Genomic DNA, 12,571 nt, shown 5'->3' on the forward strand with positions numbered 1-12,571 from the left:
CGGACACTCTCCACCTGGTTTTCTGAGATAGTCTTTCATTTTTCTCCAACTCCCTGATTTGGCTAGGTTCGCTGGCTGCTGAGCTTTAGGGATGGATCCTTTGCCTCTGCTCCCCAGCACTGGAATTCAAGTGCATGCCATCACAGCTAGCGTTTATCTAGGGTGTAAGGACTGAGCTCAGGGCCTCATGCCCACCTGCCAAACACCTTAGTGACTGAACCATTTCCGAGAAGATAAAGAAACCTAACTCTTGAAGAAGTTGAGTGATGCCAGGACATTTTGAAGTTGAGAAGGAAACCAGGTCTTCTGATACACAGACCATCTTACATCCCCAAAGGAGCTAAAAGCCACACAGACAAGTTGGCTTATGATCCTCTAATCAACTTGACGGTGAGACACAGGGCTTCTTTACTAAGTTACAAAACACACGCACGCACACACATGTGCGCATGTCCCATCAGAGCCTTCTGGTTGACTTGCCACATTAACTGCTGAGTGTCCACTAACAAATACAGAACATGTTGAAGTTCACAGCCACAAAGTTGAGTCGTGTCTCATGTCTCGGTTATGACTAAATTAGTGGCAAGTTTTATTCTTGACCAAGTCCAACTCTAGGAAATGACTTTCAAGGACATCTTGTGCTCTGCCTTCAACGCTGTCTAGGTTGTTACTCTCAGCAGAGGCTGGAAGATTCCACTGGGTGCTGAAGATGTCAGGACTGCCTTTTGGAGCACAGACAGTGCTAGCTCCTGTACTTCCTCTCACAGGGACTCGTGGTGCAGCTGTCTACACTTCGAGAGGGAAAGCACAAGAGGAGTCTCAGGTCACAAGGAGACTGTGGAGCGCCAAAGTACACGGCTTAGCCATTGAAACAACTGGGCTACGGCAACAATTTGTAAAAGGCTATGCCCTCTCCCAGGAAGACATGGAAGATGCTCACACCACCATCAGACCACAGACATGCACTCCATAGACTTCCTTGATTGCTTATCCATCTAGAAAATGAAGGTAGAATAGATGCCCCAGAGAAGGTGATTGGATGTAGAGAGGCGCACAGTAACACAGATCAGTTGTTTGAGAGAACCATGGTCTTGTGGGGAGGGGGCAATGTAGCCTAAAAAGCACAAGCGTGTTAGATATATGAAATTGGAGAGGCTATTTACTTTTGGATCTAGTTTTACTCACTTTACACTAGGGATTCTATTCTTTTAGGGCTGTAGTAAGTGTAAATAAGCATTGCTATCATTATCAACATTATCATTATCGCCCTTATTCAGTAAAGAATTAGTATGGGATGTCAATGCTTCTAATAATAATTATATGAAAACATGACCTTTGATTTTGTATGTATCAAAAGGCAGAGTATGAATTATTGAAGTCCTTGGTCCTTAGTTTTATCTAAAATCCAATACTTCCAGGGTCAGTGAGATGGTTCCGTGGGTAAAGGCACCTGAGTTAGAATCCAGGAACTCATGTAGAGAGAACAATGCTCTGACCTCTACACACACACACCATGATACCTGGAGTGTGTGTGTGTGTGTGTGTGTGTGTGTGTGTGTGAGAGAGAGAGAGAGAGAGAGAGAGAGAGAGAGAGAGAGAGAATAGCTAAAATCCAACCCTTCCACTTTCTACTTAAAAAGTAAAAGTTTAGTAGAAGGAACTAAACTTGCCTAAATGAGCTGTCATGACAAATGGGAAGATGCATGATGCTTCAAGAGAAGTGGGCATAGAGAAAGGAGCCCTGGTTCTTGCTTCTACTCTGCTGTTGACTTAGGTGATCGCGTTTAGCTTAAATTTCCGAGGGTATAAAGTGAGAAAGCTAGATTGTGTGGAGTTACAAATATCAGTATAATGATAATTTGGTAGGGATAAAATCTTGGCTAAACAATCAGTGAAGACAAGTAAGGATGATCATTCTGTCTGCAAAATGCTCAATACCTGGGTCCAGTTGATTTTTATTTGTTGCTAAAACAAAGGGCAGGGGAAGCATCTGAAACAAAGAAAGGGCGCTGGAAACCAGCCTGCTCGTCTGTAAGTTGGTTTGCTGGGTAGGAGTATTTTTTTCTTTGGAAAATGGAAATCAATTAATTGTGAGCACTTGTTTGTTGATGAGCTAGACTAGACTATGTCTCTCTGTCTCTGTCTCTGCAGTGAACACCCTTAAAAGCAGGCCTCATTCTTCCTGAAAAAGGATCCTCTCCTATGCTCCATCAGACTGTCGGGCTCTCCGATTAATGCCCATACCTTTATGTCACACTGTGCTTCTGAATTCAGAACAATAGCTCTTCTTGTCACTCTTCTGACCCAATGTCCTCTCAAGAAAATGGCAAGTCAAAGAGGAAAAGTGACAGTGAAAGTTGGAAAAGACTCACTACTTGATCTACGCTTTGAGCTTATGAAGCTGCCTTGTCAATCCAAGACCCAGTGGCTGGCACGTCCCCTGTCCTTTGAGGACGTCAGCAAGGCATTTCTCAGGAGCCATCGGTCTTGGCTATTATTCCCTCCTGTGACCCACTGAGGGGCTAGGGAACTCAGAGTGAAATGTGGATTTCTACGTTTGCATCCTATTTTATTTGTTAAAGACCAGCCTGGTCTACAGAGCTAGTTCCAGGACAGGCTCCAAAGCCACAGAGAAACCCTGTCTCTAAAAACCAAAAAAAAAAAAAAAGCTTATGTTATGCAAACATTCACTTACGGTTCTGTGTATGTGGCGCACGCATGCGTGTGTACCGAGAACACACATGGCAGAGGCTGGAGGTTGTTGGCATATCTCTCTCTTGAAAAATCTTTGTTTTTGAGATAGAATCTCTTCCTGAATTGGGAATTCACTGATTGTCTGGATTAGCTGGTCATCAAGCCCTGGGATAGCACCCAGGCACATGCCACCATGCTGGGTTTCTAGATGGATCCTGGGGACCCAAATGCAGCCCTCCTGCTTGTTCAGTCAATATTTTACTCATGGAACCTCCCCCTCAGCCTGAGTAATATTATTTTCTTTTTAAAAATAGATTGATTATATTTTATGTATAGGAATGTTTTGCCTACATGTATGTCTGTGCACACATGTATGTTTGTGCACCATGTTTGTGCTTGGTGCCTGCAGATGTCAGAAAAGGGAGTGGGATTCCTTGGGACTGGCATTAAGAATGACTGTAAGCCACCATATTAGTGCTGAGAGCTGAACCCAGGTCTTCCGCAAGAATAGTGCCCTCAGCCCCAAAACTTTATTTCTTGAGAGAGGGTTGGCTAGCTGAGTATATGGTCAGTAAGTATATAAATAATGACCTGAGTCCAACGAATACTTTTTAAGTGCTCACGTGCCAGGCTATGAGATTTTCAAGCACCCTTTCCACCATGGTTCTGTGCCAGGACAAGACCACTTTCAATTACAGTATTGATTAACCGAATGACGGCCTACTCGAAAGAACAGTGTCAGAGCTAAATTATCAACTTTCTTTTCCTTTGATATAAAAATATCAGAGACTTTTATTAATTAACAGAAATGGAATACTGAGCTCTTTTCAGCCCCAGGTAACAACATTTCTCCCTTTTTGAAAATCCGCAGAGCAAACACTTTGTACTATTTGAATAATTGGCTCTCAACTAAAGTTGCTTATTATTTAAACTAAAAGGATTTACGAGGTCAGGGTTATCCGTCTTTCACAATGTAGTTTTTTCTTTAGTAATCTAATGTCATGGGTAATAAAGGCCGGAGAATGACATGCTTGACCACCCCCCGGGACTAAGTGTGGACTAGCTCCCTGGCAGAGCATCTCGCAAGTCAGCACTCATCTCTGTCACACTGGAACTGTTAAGAAAGGAAGTGGCCAGCCAGAGTCTGACGCCTGCTCGCCAATTCCACTTTCACCTCTTAGGTGCTCTGCCGATAGACAGGAGGATAGCAGACAGACCAGTAGAGCGGCTTCACCGAGTCTTCAAGGTGCACAACAGCTAGAACAACTACAATGAAAAATTATGCGAAATTTACAAAAAGGGCTTTAAGTTGGGAGGAGTAGGCTGGTCGTGGGTAGATCTATGAGGAGCTGAGGTAAGAGTGAGGGGGCAGTAAGCATCATCGAACACATCACAAGCGTATGTGAAATTCTTAAAGAAGTAATTAATATTACATATATTTTTAAAAAGAAAGCCGTCATCTGCTGGAGGAATTTCATTTATGGGCATATTTTCTGTGAATCTGAGCCCCATGTTAGCCTCGTGTTAAACGAGACTAACTAAGCATCGAATGTGAAACAAGCTACGGCTGCATACGGAAAGCACTCTGACTTGAGGAACGGACAGCATCAAGCAAGGTGCAGGCAGGGGAAGGCACTCAGCAGGGCAGGGGTCCACACGAGCCAGATTCTCAAGCTCCACTCACAACTGGACAGATTTCGCTAGGGAATCCGGGTTGCAAGTGCTCCTATTTAAGGCGAGAATACTTAATGCAGCTCTAAGTAGTCAGCTGAAAGAATAGATTTTTGCCTTTTATTTTGGTTTAATCAATGCACGAACAAGAATTATTGCTGTTCACACTCACTTATGAGAGGGGTTGAAGCTCATGTCACCGGTAATAAACCATTTCTTTTAAATTATCCCTCTCGCCCATCTGCACTGAGGAATACCCACATGACATTTTATTTTATTTTTTGGTGTTATTTCTGAATCTGTAATGTAACCACAGTTTTTTTTTGGGAAACACTAAGGCCCTTTAGTTAATGATTTTTTTTTTTCCGAGAGAGAAATGTTCAGGTTCAAATAAACTAAACTACAAAGAGTGTCTACAGTTTCTATTAATAGACCCTAACCAATCAGAAATCTAAGCAATCAAACATTCAAATCCAGCGCTCTGATTTTCAATGAAAATAAAATGAAAACAAAATGCATTCTTATGAAAGATTAAAAGCCCTCAGAAGCCATGAAACCTGGACCACCGTGTTTGTGCCGTATCTGTATGTAACAATCAACGATGGCATCCAGCCATGCTCCATGAAAGTGAACTATCTCTAACTGGCTCTCAGTCCCACCACAGCTGTTTGGGAGGGCTATTTTCCCTCAGTGCTTTACAGATGAAGGAAGGGGGCTCTAGGAAGGGTCGATTAATGTCACCAACTGGCACACTCACTCCTGGCTTCAAGCCATCTGTTATTTCCATGTTTATCACAATATACTTGTTAAGGTAAGGTGGAAACACAAGCTGTTGTGCCTGAATTCTAGACAAGAGAAAGGCTACTTCTAAGTTGGAATTCAGAAAACCAAACCAAACCAAACCAAACCAAACCAAACCAAACCAAACCAAACACCATCGGGTCTATAGGAAGCCGACTGCCAAGGCTACCAGATCCTCCAGCCCACCATAGAGTTCATAGGAAGCTGACTGCCAAGGCTACCAGATCCTCCAGCCGACCATAGAGTTCATAGGAAGCCGACTGCCAAGGCTACCAGATCCTCCAGCCAACCATAGAGTTCATAGGAAGCACACTGCTGAGCATGTCCTTCAGCAGACATGCAGCTCCTTGTTGCCTGGATTACCCTGCCCACCTGCCCATCTCTGGGCAGCTAGAGACACAGGAAGCACAAGTATGTGTTTTTCCTTTCTTGTCAGAAGCTTCAACGAGAGTCTTAAATCCTTAATTCTTCTCAATACCTAGTCCTTTGTTGCTGTGAGGATTTTTCAGAAGCACTTTCTTAAGTAGTATTTTCCAACAAAACTTTCTGCGATGACAGAAACGCTTTGCCCTTCCCGACAAGGTAGTCAGTCATTTGGCACCTATAGGTGTTGAGCACTTGAAATATGAGATACTGACTGCAAAATATTTTAGCTCCAGTTGCACCTATGCAGCTAGTTATAATGGACAGAGAGGTTCCATACAGTTTAAGATCATGGTTCACAGGACCCCATCAATAGCATCTTTAGGCTTATGGGGTTATTTGATATGAATTTAATATGAGTTATGCCTTAACTGGGCCAGAGGGATCAGAAGTAAAATGTTGGCAATAGCAATAAGAAGGAATCTGGGGATCTCTAAGGAGGGGGTAATGAGTTCATTTGCCTCTCAGAGTCATTTGGATTGAATTTTAATTTTTAAGCTAAGTTTTGGAGCAGGACAGAACTATCAATTCAGTGTAAAATGTCTACTCTGTGGCCCAGCGGTGGTGGGGCACGCCTTTAACCCCAGTACTTGGGAGGGAGAGGCAGGCAGATCTCTGTGAGTTTGAGGCCAGCCTGGTCTACAAGATCTAGTTCCAGGACAGGCTCCAAACAAAGTTACAGAGGTACCCTGTTTTGAAAAACCAAAATAATAATGATGGTGATGATGATGATGATGACAGTAAAAATGCCTACTCTGAAACATAGCATGTACTCACTTATAAGTGGATATTAGTTGTGAAGTAACAGATAATCACGCTAAGGTCCACAGACTCAGGAAGGCTAAGTGACAAGGATGTCTTAGGGAGGTCCGGACACAAGGATATCACGGGGAAGGGTAAGTAGAATAGAATTCACAGGTGAATTGGGGGTGGGTGGGTTTGGGAACAGGAGGGATCAGGTGTGTGGGAAGGGAGAAAAGAGTGAAAGAAGTAGCTGAAATTAGGGGGGTCATTTCGGGGGTAAGGTGGAAACCTACTGCAATGAAAACTCCATAGACTCTACAAGAGTAACTCTAGGAAAGACTCCTAGTAATGGGGACACCTTAACCCACCATCCTCTGTAATCAGGCAAAGCCTCAAGTGGAGAGACTGGGACACCCAACCCAGCCACAAAATTTTTGACCTACAGTTTGTCCTGCCTGCAGAGTGTTCTGGGAACAGAGCCTAGCAGAATCCTCATCAAAGAGACAGAGAGACTTCATCCAGCAACCAATGGGAGCAGATGCAGAGTCCCACAGTCAAACATTAGGCAGAGCTCGGGGAGTCAAGGGACACCACAAGAACATGGCCCACATGATCAATTGACCAGGACTTGTGGGGGTCACAGAGATCGGGGAGCCTGTAGGGGTCTGACTAGGTACTCTTTATATATGTTATGGCTGAGTAGCTAGCTTGTGGGATTCCTAACAGTGGGAGCTTGGGGAGGGGTTGCTGACTCTTTTACCTACTTATGGGACCCTTTTCCTCCTACCAAGTTGTCATGCCCAGCCTTCGTGTAGAATATATATGCCATGTTTGGTTGATGTCCCTGGGAGGCCTGCTCTTTTCTGAGGGGAGATAAGGAGTGTGGATCTGGACGAGAGAGAAGATGAGGGGGAAACTGAGGGGAGGGGAGGGAAGGGAAACTGCAGTTGGGATGTAACATATGAGAGAAGAATTTAAAAAATATTTACTGCGCCAATGCAATCACCATGGCTACAGGAATCCAATGACTGAAGAAATTTCACTCCAAGCTGTTAAAGAGAAGCAAGGAGAAGTGAATGGGATATCAGAGGGCTAGAATGACTGGTAATCTCAGGACCACCCCTGATGATTTCTGTACTTGGGAGAATTGGGGAGACCCCGAGAAATGATAAATGAAAGGAGTTAGTATCACGCACAGCCTATGGAAAGCATTTTATAGGTACTTGCACTTACAGTGGTCTTTATTTCTGCCTAGATTATTTTCGAGCCCTCTTCCAAGTCCCTTTGAAGCTATGATGAGCTACTTAGTTTTGGGGAATGGACGATGTCAGAGAGAGAGTATAGATAACAAGGGCACGTTGAGGACAGTCTTAGTACCATCCTATTTGTGAACTGCTTCATAGGAAACATGTCACTGAGGAGGTTTATGTCTCTCAGATACACAGAGACAGACAGCACTGGACTGGTAGAACCAGAGGAGGAAAAATCCAAGAGAAAGAGTAGCTAAGAGGAGTGCCTGTATGGTGGACATTTGTGGTATATCACTATACTAATATCATCTAGGCTGGTGAGCCATGGGTAGCATCTGTGCCTGGCTGACCAGAACACCACAAGGTGGCATAAAGGATGTGATGGGAAAGGGTATCTGGGTAAGTGGCATCGTGGGTGAGCATTTCAGGCCCTGTGGCTTAGTGGGAAGGGTACTGGCTCTGCCACACATTTGCAGGATTCAGATACTAACGTTTCAATCATGTGACCGCAAAGAGTGACTCCTCTGGGTTCCCAGCCTCTCCTTTCATTAGAGCAGTGGTGCCGATTACATACTCAAACTATTGTAACCCTAAATACAACAGCACAAATCGAAATACAGAAGCAGATGTGGATTTCCAGGTTCAGCCCTCCACTCTTCTAGCTCTCTTCCTTCCAGGAAAGCCTATTGGTTTTGCCTCCAACCTGTTTCTAGAAACTTGGAGCTCAAGTTGTGTGAACAGTTGTAGCAAGCATAAGGCATCTGGGAGGGTGGGAGTGAGCGACAGTGGGTAGGCGAACAGATTAAAGAAGAAAGGATTAGAAGAGAGTGGTGCGTGGAAAGTGAAGTTTAAAGATGACATTGTCTAGCAGACTGTAGGTATCCGGCAAATAAATATTCTCTTAACATACATCCTCCATTCTTCATCTGACCCACAAGACACAGTTAAAGAAACAAGCCCACACTGTATTAAAATTGGTGTTTGGAGGATGTAAACAACACGTGGTGATGAGAGAAGGGTGCAGAGGAGAGCAGAGTCATAGCCCCAAACAAGAACAAATCTCTCTCCCTTTTAATGACTTCACTTGTTTTTCTGTAGCCTTACAATGCTTCTGTTTCTGAAAAACCACAGAAATGCTTAGCAGGACAGCATCCCTAGCAGCTTTTTCAACAGTGTATGGACCGGAAGACTTGCGTCAGGCAGAATGAGGCATCATCCAGAGTTATAAAGTCATATCCTGGAACGACAGGGGCGCCTTGCTCATCCACCCAGGAGAGCTGGGAACCTCTCAAGCAAGTCCCGGGGAAGCAGAGAACTGGGAAGGCAAAGGATTCTCACTTGATTTCTAGATAAACACCAGACTACGCCCTTTAGGTGACTATATCGCAGTCGCAGGGAAAGCTAGCCAGAAAGTGGGGATCCCACAAGCTCCCGGGTATTTACCTCCTAGCAGGCAACTTTCAGCACCACGGACAGCACCCCGCCTCTTGCCAGCTCTTCCGCTTGAGCACCCAGCTCTCTCCGCGACGCGGGAGAAGAGGCTGGTTATCCCTGCATCCCTAGGCTACTGAGTTCAGATACTGCCTTTGCCAGTCAGGCGTACGTCCTTTGAGCCTCTGGACTCAAGATCTCAATGAACCGAGTTTCACACACGTAGCGGGATCAGTATTAAGAAGAGGCGACAGCTCTGCTGCTCCTACCTTCCTTCATCTTTTCTCTGTCTTTCCATCCCTTCTGAGTCATTTGGCAGCCTCTACCTTACTGCTCGATCGTAATATAAAATGCACATTTGACGGTGGAGGAGGTGACTCGGGGGAGAGAGGAGGCTCAGAGCCACGCCACTCTATTCTGGCCCTCAGAATTCATAGGAAATTGAATGTGCTTTGGGTCCGGGGAAAAGGCCAGGCTAAAGATGCAAAATAGCTCGGACGAAAGCCTCCAGCTCTGGGCAGCAAGGTACGCGGATACCTCTCCTGTCACATCCTTCTCAGCGCCTCATGGTGTCCCGGTTGGCTGGGGACAGATACTCCCCGTGGCGCACCAGCCTACTCCCGGGCGTCGGGCTCCCTTTGAAGAGTTTTGCTCAGGTAAAGGGACAGATTGTTGTCCCTGCCTTTCTCAGGGACTGCGGCCCGGAAAACATCTCTTCTTTATCCAAGGGCTCAGTCCCAAGCCGAGAGCCCAGTTGCCCCAGCGAGGTGCGTTCATAGGCTTGGAGGACAGGATGGGCCCCAGCTGCGGAGACCCAGGCGGCCCAGACTCGCAGCATCTCAGCCTCGCGCTCACGCCGCGGTGGAGGCTGCGCCCAGCCTGTCAGCTCCCGCGTGTCCCCACATCGGAGATGCTACCGGGGGCCCCATTCCCGGCTGGAGCCCGCGCGACCCTGACCTCGCTTCTTCTTTCTTTCAGAGACCCCCTTCCCGTAGGTCGCCCTCAACCACCGCGCCATGTTCCCGCTTCCTCCCTTTGGGTGCCTAGGACTCCCTGGTTCATCTTCCTCGCAGGGGTCCAGTTGTGAAACCAGGGGCTGCTCAAGGGACACAGCCTGTGGTGAAGGGGGGAATCCACTCACCAGAGGGGCTGGAGGTGATGACCTGGATGCTGATGGCCGGCGATCTGCACTTAGAGCTGAGGTGGGAGCGGTGATGGTGGTAAAGGAAGACGGGAGGCAGCGGCTGCTGCTGAATCGCTCCTCAATTATTCAGATCTAAACCCCTCCGCACCCCTCCAGCGCCTGCCAGTCTGGTCTCCAGCTTGCCTGTCTCCGCCTCCTTGCAGTCACGTGGCTAGCCCAGCCCCTTCCATTACAGGGGACTAGCACCGCTCCTGAACACCCCTCCCCCTTCCGCCCGGTCGGTCACTCACCCGCCTTCCTGAGCTTCCAGGTGCGGCCTCCAGCCTCCTGCGTGCTCGCTGTGTGGAGCAGAGGAGCTGGGTTCTATGCCCTGGAAACGCAGGGTGGGGTAGGGCAGGACTCTGCAGTGTCGCTGTGCTGGATGGGATGGTTTCTGGCACCAGCTCCAGCTCTCCTGAACAGCGTTCTCGTTCCCGGTGAGGAGCCCTTGATGACTCTTAACCTCACCGCTATGGGAAAAGGGTGATGGAAACGTTGATTTTCCCCTCAGCTCTCATAGAAGACAAGATCCAAAGCTCAAATAGACCAGGTTTCTTTTAGAGTCCACAACGTTTCAAAGATTTGAGGTTTTTGAAGACCTACAAGGAATTTCCATCTATGACCTAGCTTTTCTTTCCTTGTCTGTGAAGTGAAGATCTCCCAGGACTCTAGAGACAGTGGTCATCGTGTTCATGCAATTGTCTAGCTCTGTGCTGGACCTGGGCAGACAACAATAAACGAGAGTTCTCCTCTTGCTTCCATTAGAGATCGTTCCAGAAACGAGAAGAGCGGGATGTGTTTGTCAAAAGTATGGACATGTCCTTTGGAATGTAGAGTCTTTCATGAGGTCAGACTAGATAAGATAGTCAGGCCAAGTGGACAGAGGAGATATGTGACACTTTTATTTTACACTTGTCCCTTAAAGTGAGCATCCTGGAAGAATTCTCTATCTCAAAAAGACTATTTAGTGTGGTGGCATAGACCGTTAACCTCAGCACTTAGGAGGCAGAGGCATGAGGATTTCTTGTTCCAGAAAACAGATTATAGAAGTATTGATGACTGATGTATTGGATACATGTTTGAGATACTCCGGATGCAGCATCCGATAATGCAAAAATGATTCCTGCTCTACAGTCCTAAAGCTGCAGAGGAAGCAGAATGTTAAGAATAAAGCAGCATTGGCCCCGGTAGCACTGGGTACCACTTTAACCTAATGATAGAGAACTGGCATGCACAGATGCAAGCACAGGGCATCTTATCCACGACCTTTCTGATACTGTTTATCAGTAAGCGTTATCGGTAACATCCCTGCGGTTGAACTGCTTGAATGGGCAGTACTTGGGCTAGGAGGGGTTGGCAGGGGCTTTAAAGCAAGGTTTGATTTTGTCTCCTGCTTCATGAAGGTGAAGGTGAAGAATTCTACGCTCAGTGGTATTCTTGCCTCTGACAGATTTGAAAACTAAGAAATCCCTGATCGGACAGAGCTGGTGTGGGACCCTTCTGCTGGGAGTAGTGCGTCTGGGTTGTGGAGGAACAAAAGGATGACAACTGAAACCCTGGATTTGTCAGTTCACCTTAAAGGCATGCTAAAGAAATATTCTGGGTCTGGAGAGACAGCTCAGCTCATGTGCCTGCTATAAATATGAAGGCTTGTGTTTAGATCTCCAGCATCCACCCCAGCTGGGAGCCCCACTGTGTGCCTGCAACTCCAGTGCTGGGAAGGGGTGGTAGCAGAAGCTAACTGACCAGGCAGCCTAGACAAACCAAAGAGCTTCAGATTCGGTGAGAGATACTGTCTTAACAAACAAACAAACAAACAAACAAACAAACAAACAAAAGATGCTTAGCACAAGGAACTCAGGACCGCGAGGGGTACACCCACACACTGAGACAATGGGGATGTTCTTTCGGGAATTTACCAAGGCCAGCTAGCCTGGGTCTGAAAAAGCATGGGATAAAACCGGACTTGCTGAACATAGCGGACAATGAGGACTACTGAGAACTCAAGAACAATGGCAATGGGTTTTTGATCCTACTGCACGTACTGGCTTTGGGGGAGCCTAGGCAGTTTGGATGCTCACCTTACTAGACCTGGATGGAGGTGGGTGGTCCTTGGACTTCCCACAGGTCAGGGAACCCTGATTGCTCTTTGGGCTGATGAGGGAGAGAGGGACTTGATCGGGGAGGGGGAGGGAAAGGGGAGGCGGTGGCGGGGAGGAGGCAAAAATCCTTAATAAATAAATAAAATTAAAAAAAAATTCAAAGGAAAAAAAAACAAAAGATGCTCAGCATTGTGGTACACGTCTTTAATCCCAATACTCAGGGGGCAGGGGCAGGCAGATGTCTGTGAGTTCGAGGCCAGCCTGGTCTACAA

At 46.5% G+C, this 12,571-nt stretch overlaps 1 protein-coding gene across 1 annotated transcript in view; it reads right to left on the reverse strand.

Annotated features, from left to right (window-relative positions):
* Slc7a14 (solute carrier family 7 member 14) overlaps positions 1-10,331 on the reverse strand; it is a 111,126-nt gene extending 100,795 nt beyond the window's left edge. Inside the window, exon 1 of the mRNA XM_013355374.2 lies at positions 10,156-10,331. The gene's annotated coding sequence lies outside the window, so the exon portion shown is untranslated. The remainder of the gene's footprint in view (positions 1-10,155) is intronic.
* Positions 10,332-12,571: the final 2,240 nt, after the last annotated feature.

Source organism: Microtus ochrogaster, unplaced genomic scaffold, assembly GCF_000317375.1.
Source record: "Microtus ochrogaster isolate Prairie Vole_2 unplaced genomic scaffold, MicOch1.0 UNK120, whole genome shotgun sequence".
Taxonomy (NCBI): Eukaryota; Metazoa; Chordata; class Mammalia; order Rodentia; family Cricetidae; genus Microtus; species Microtus ochrogaster.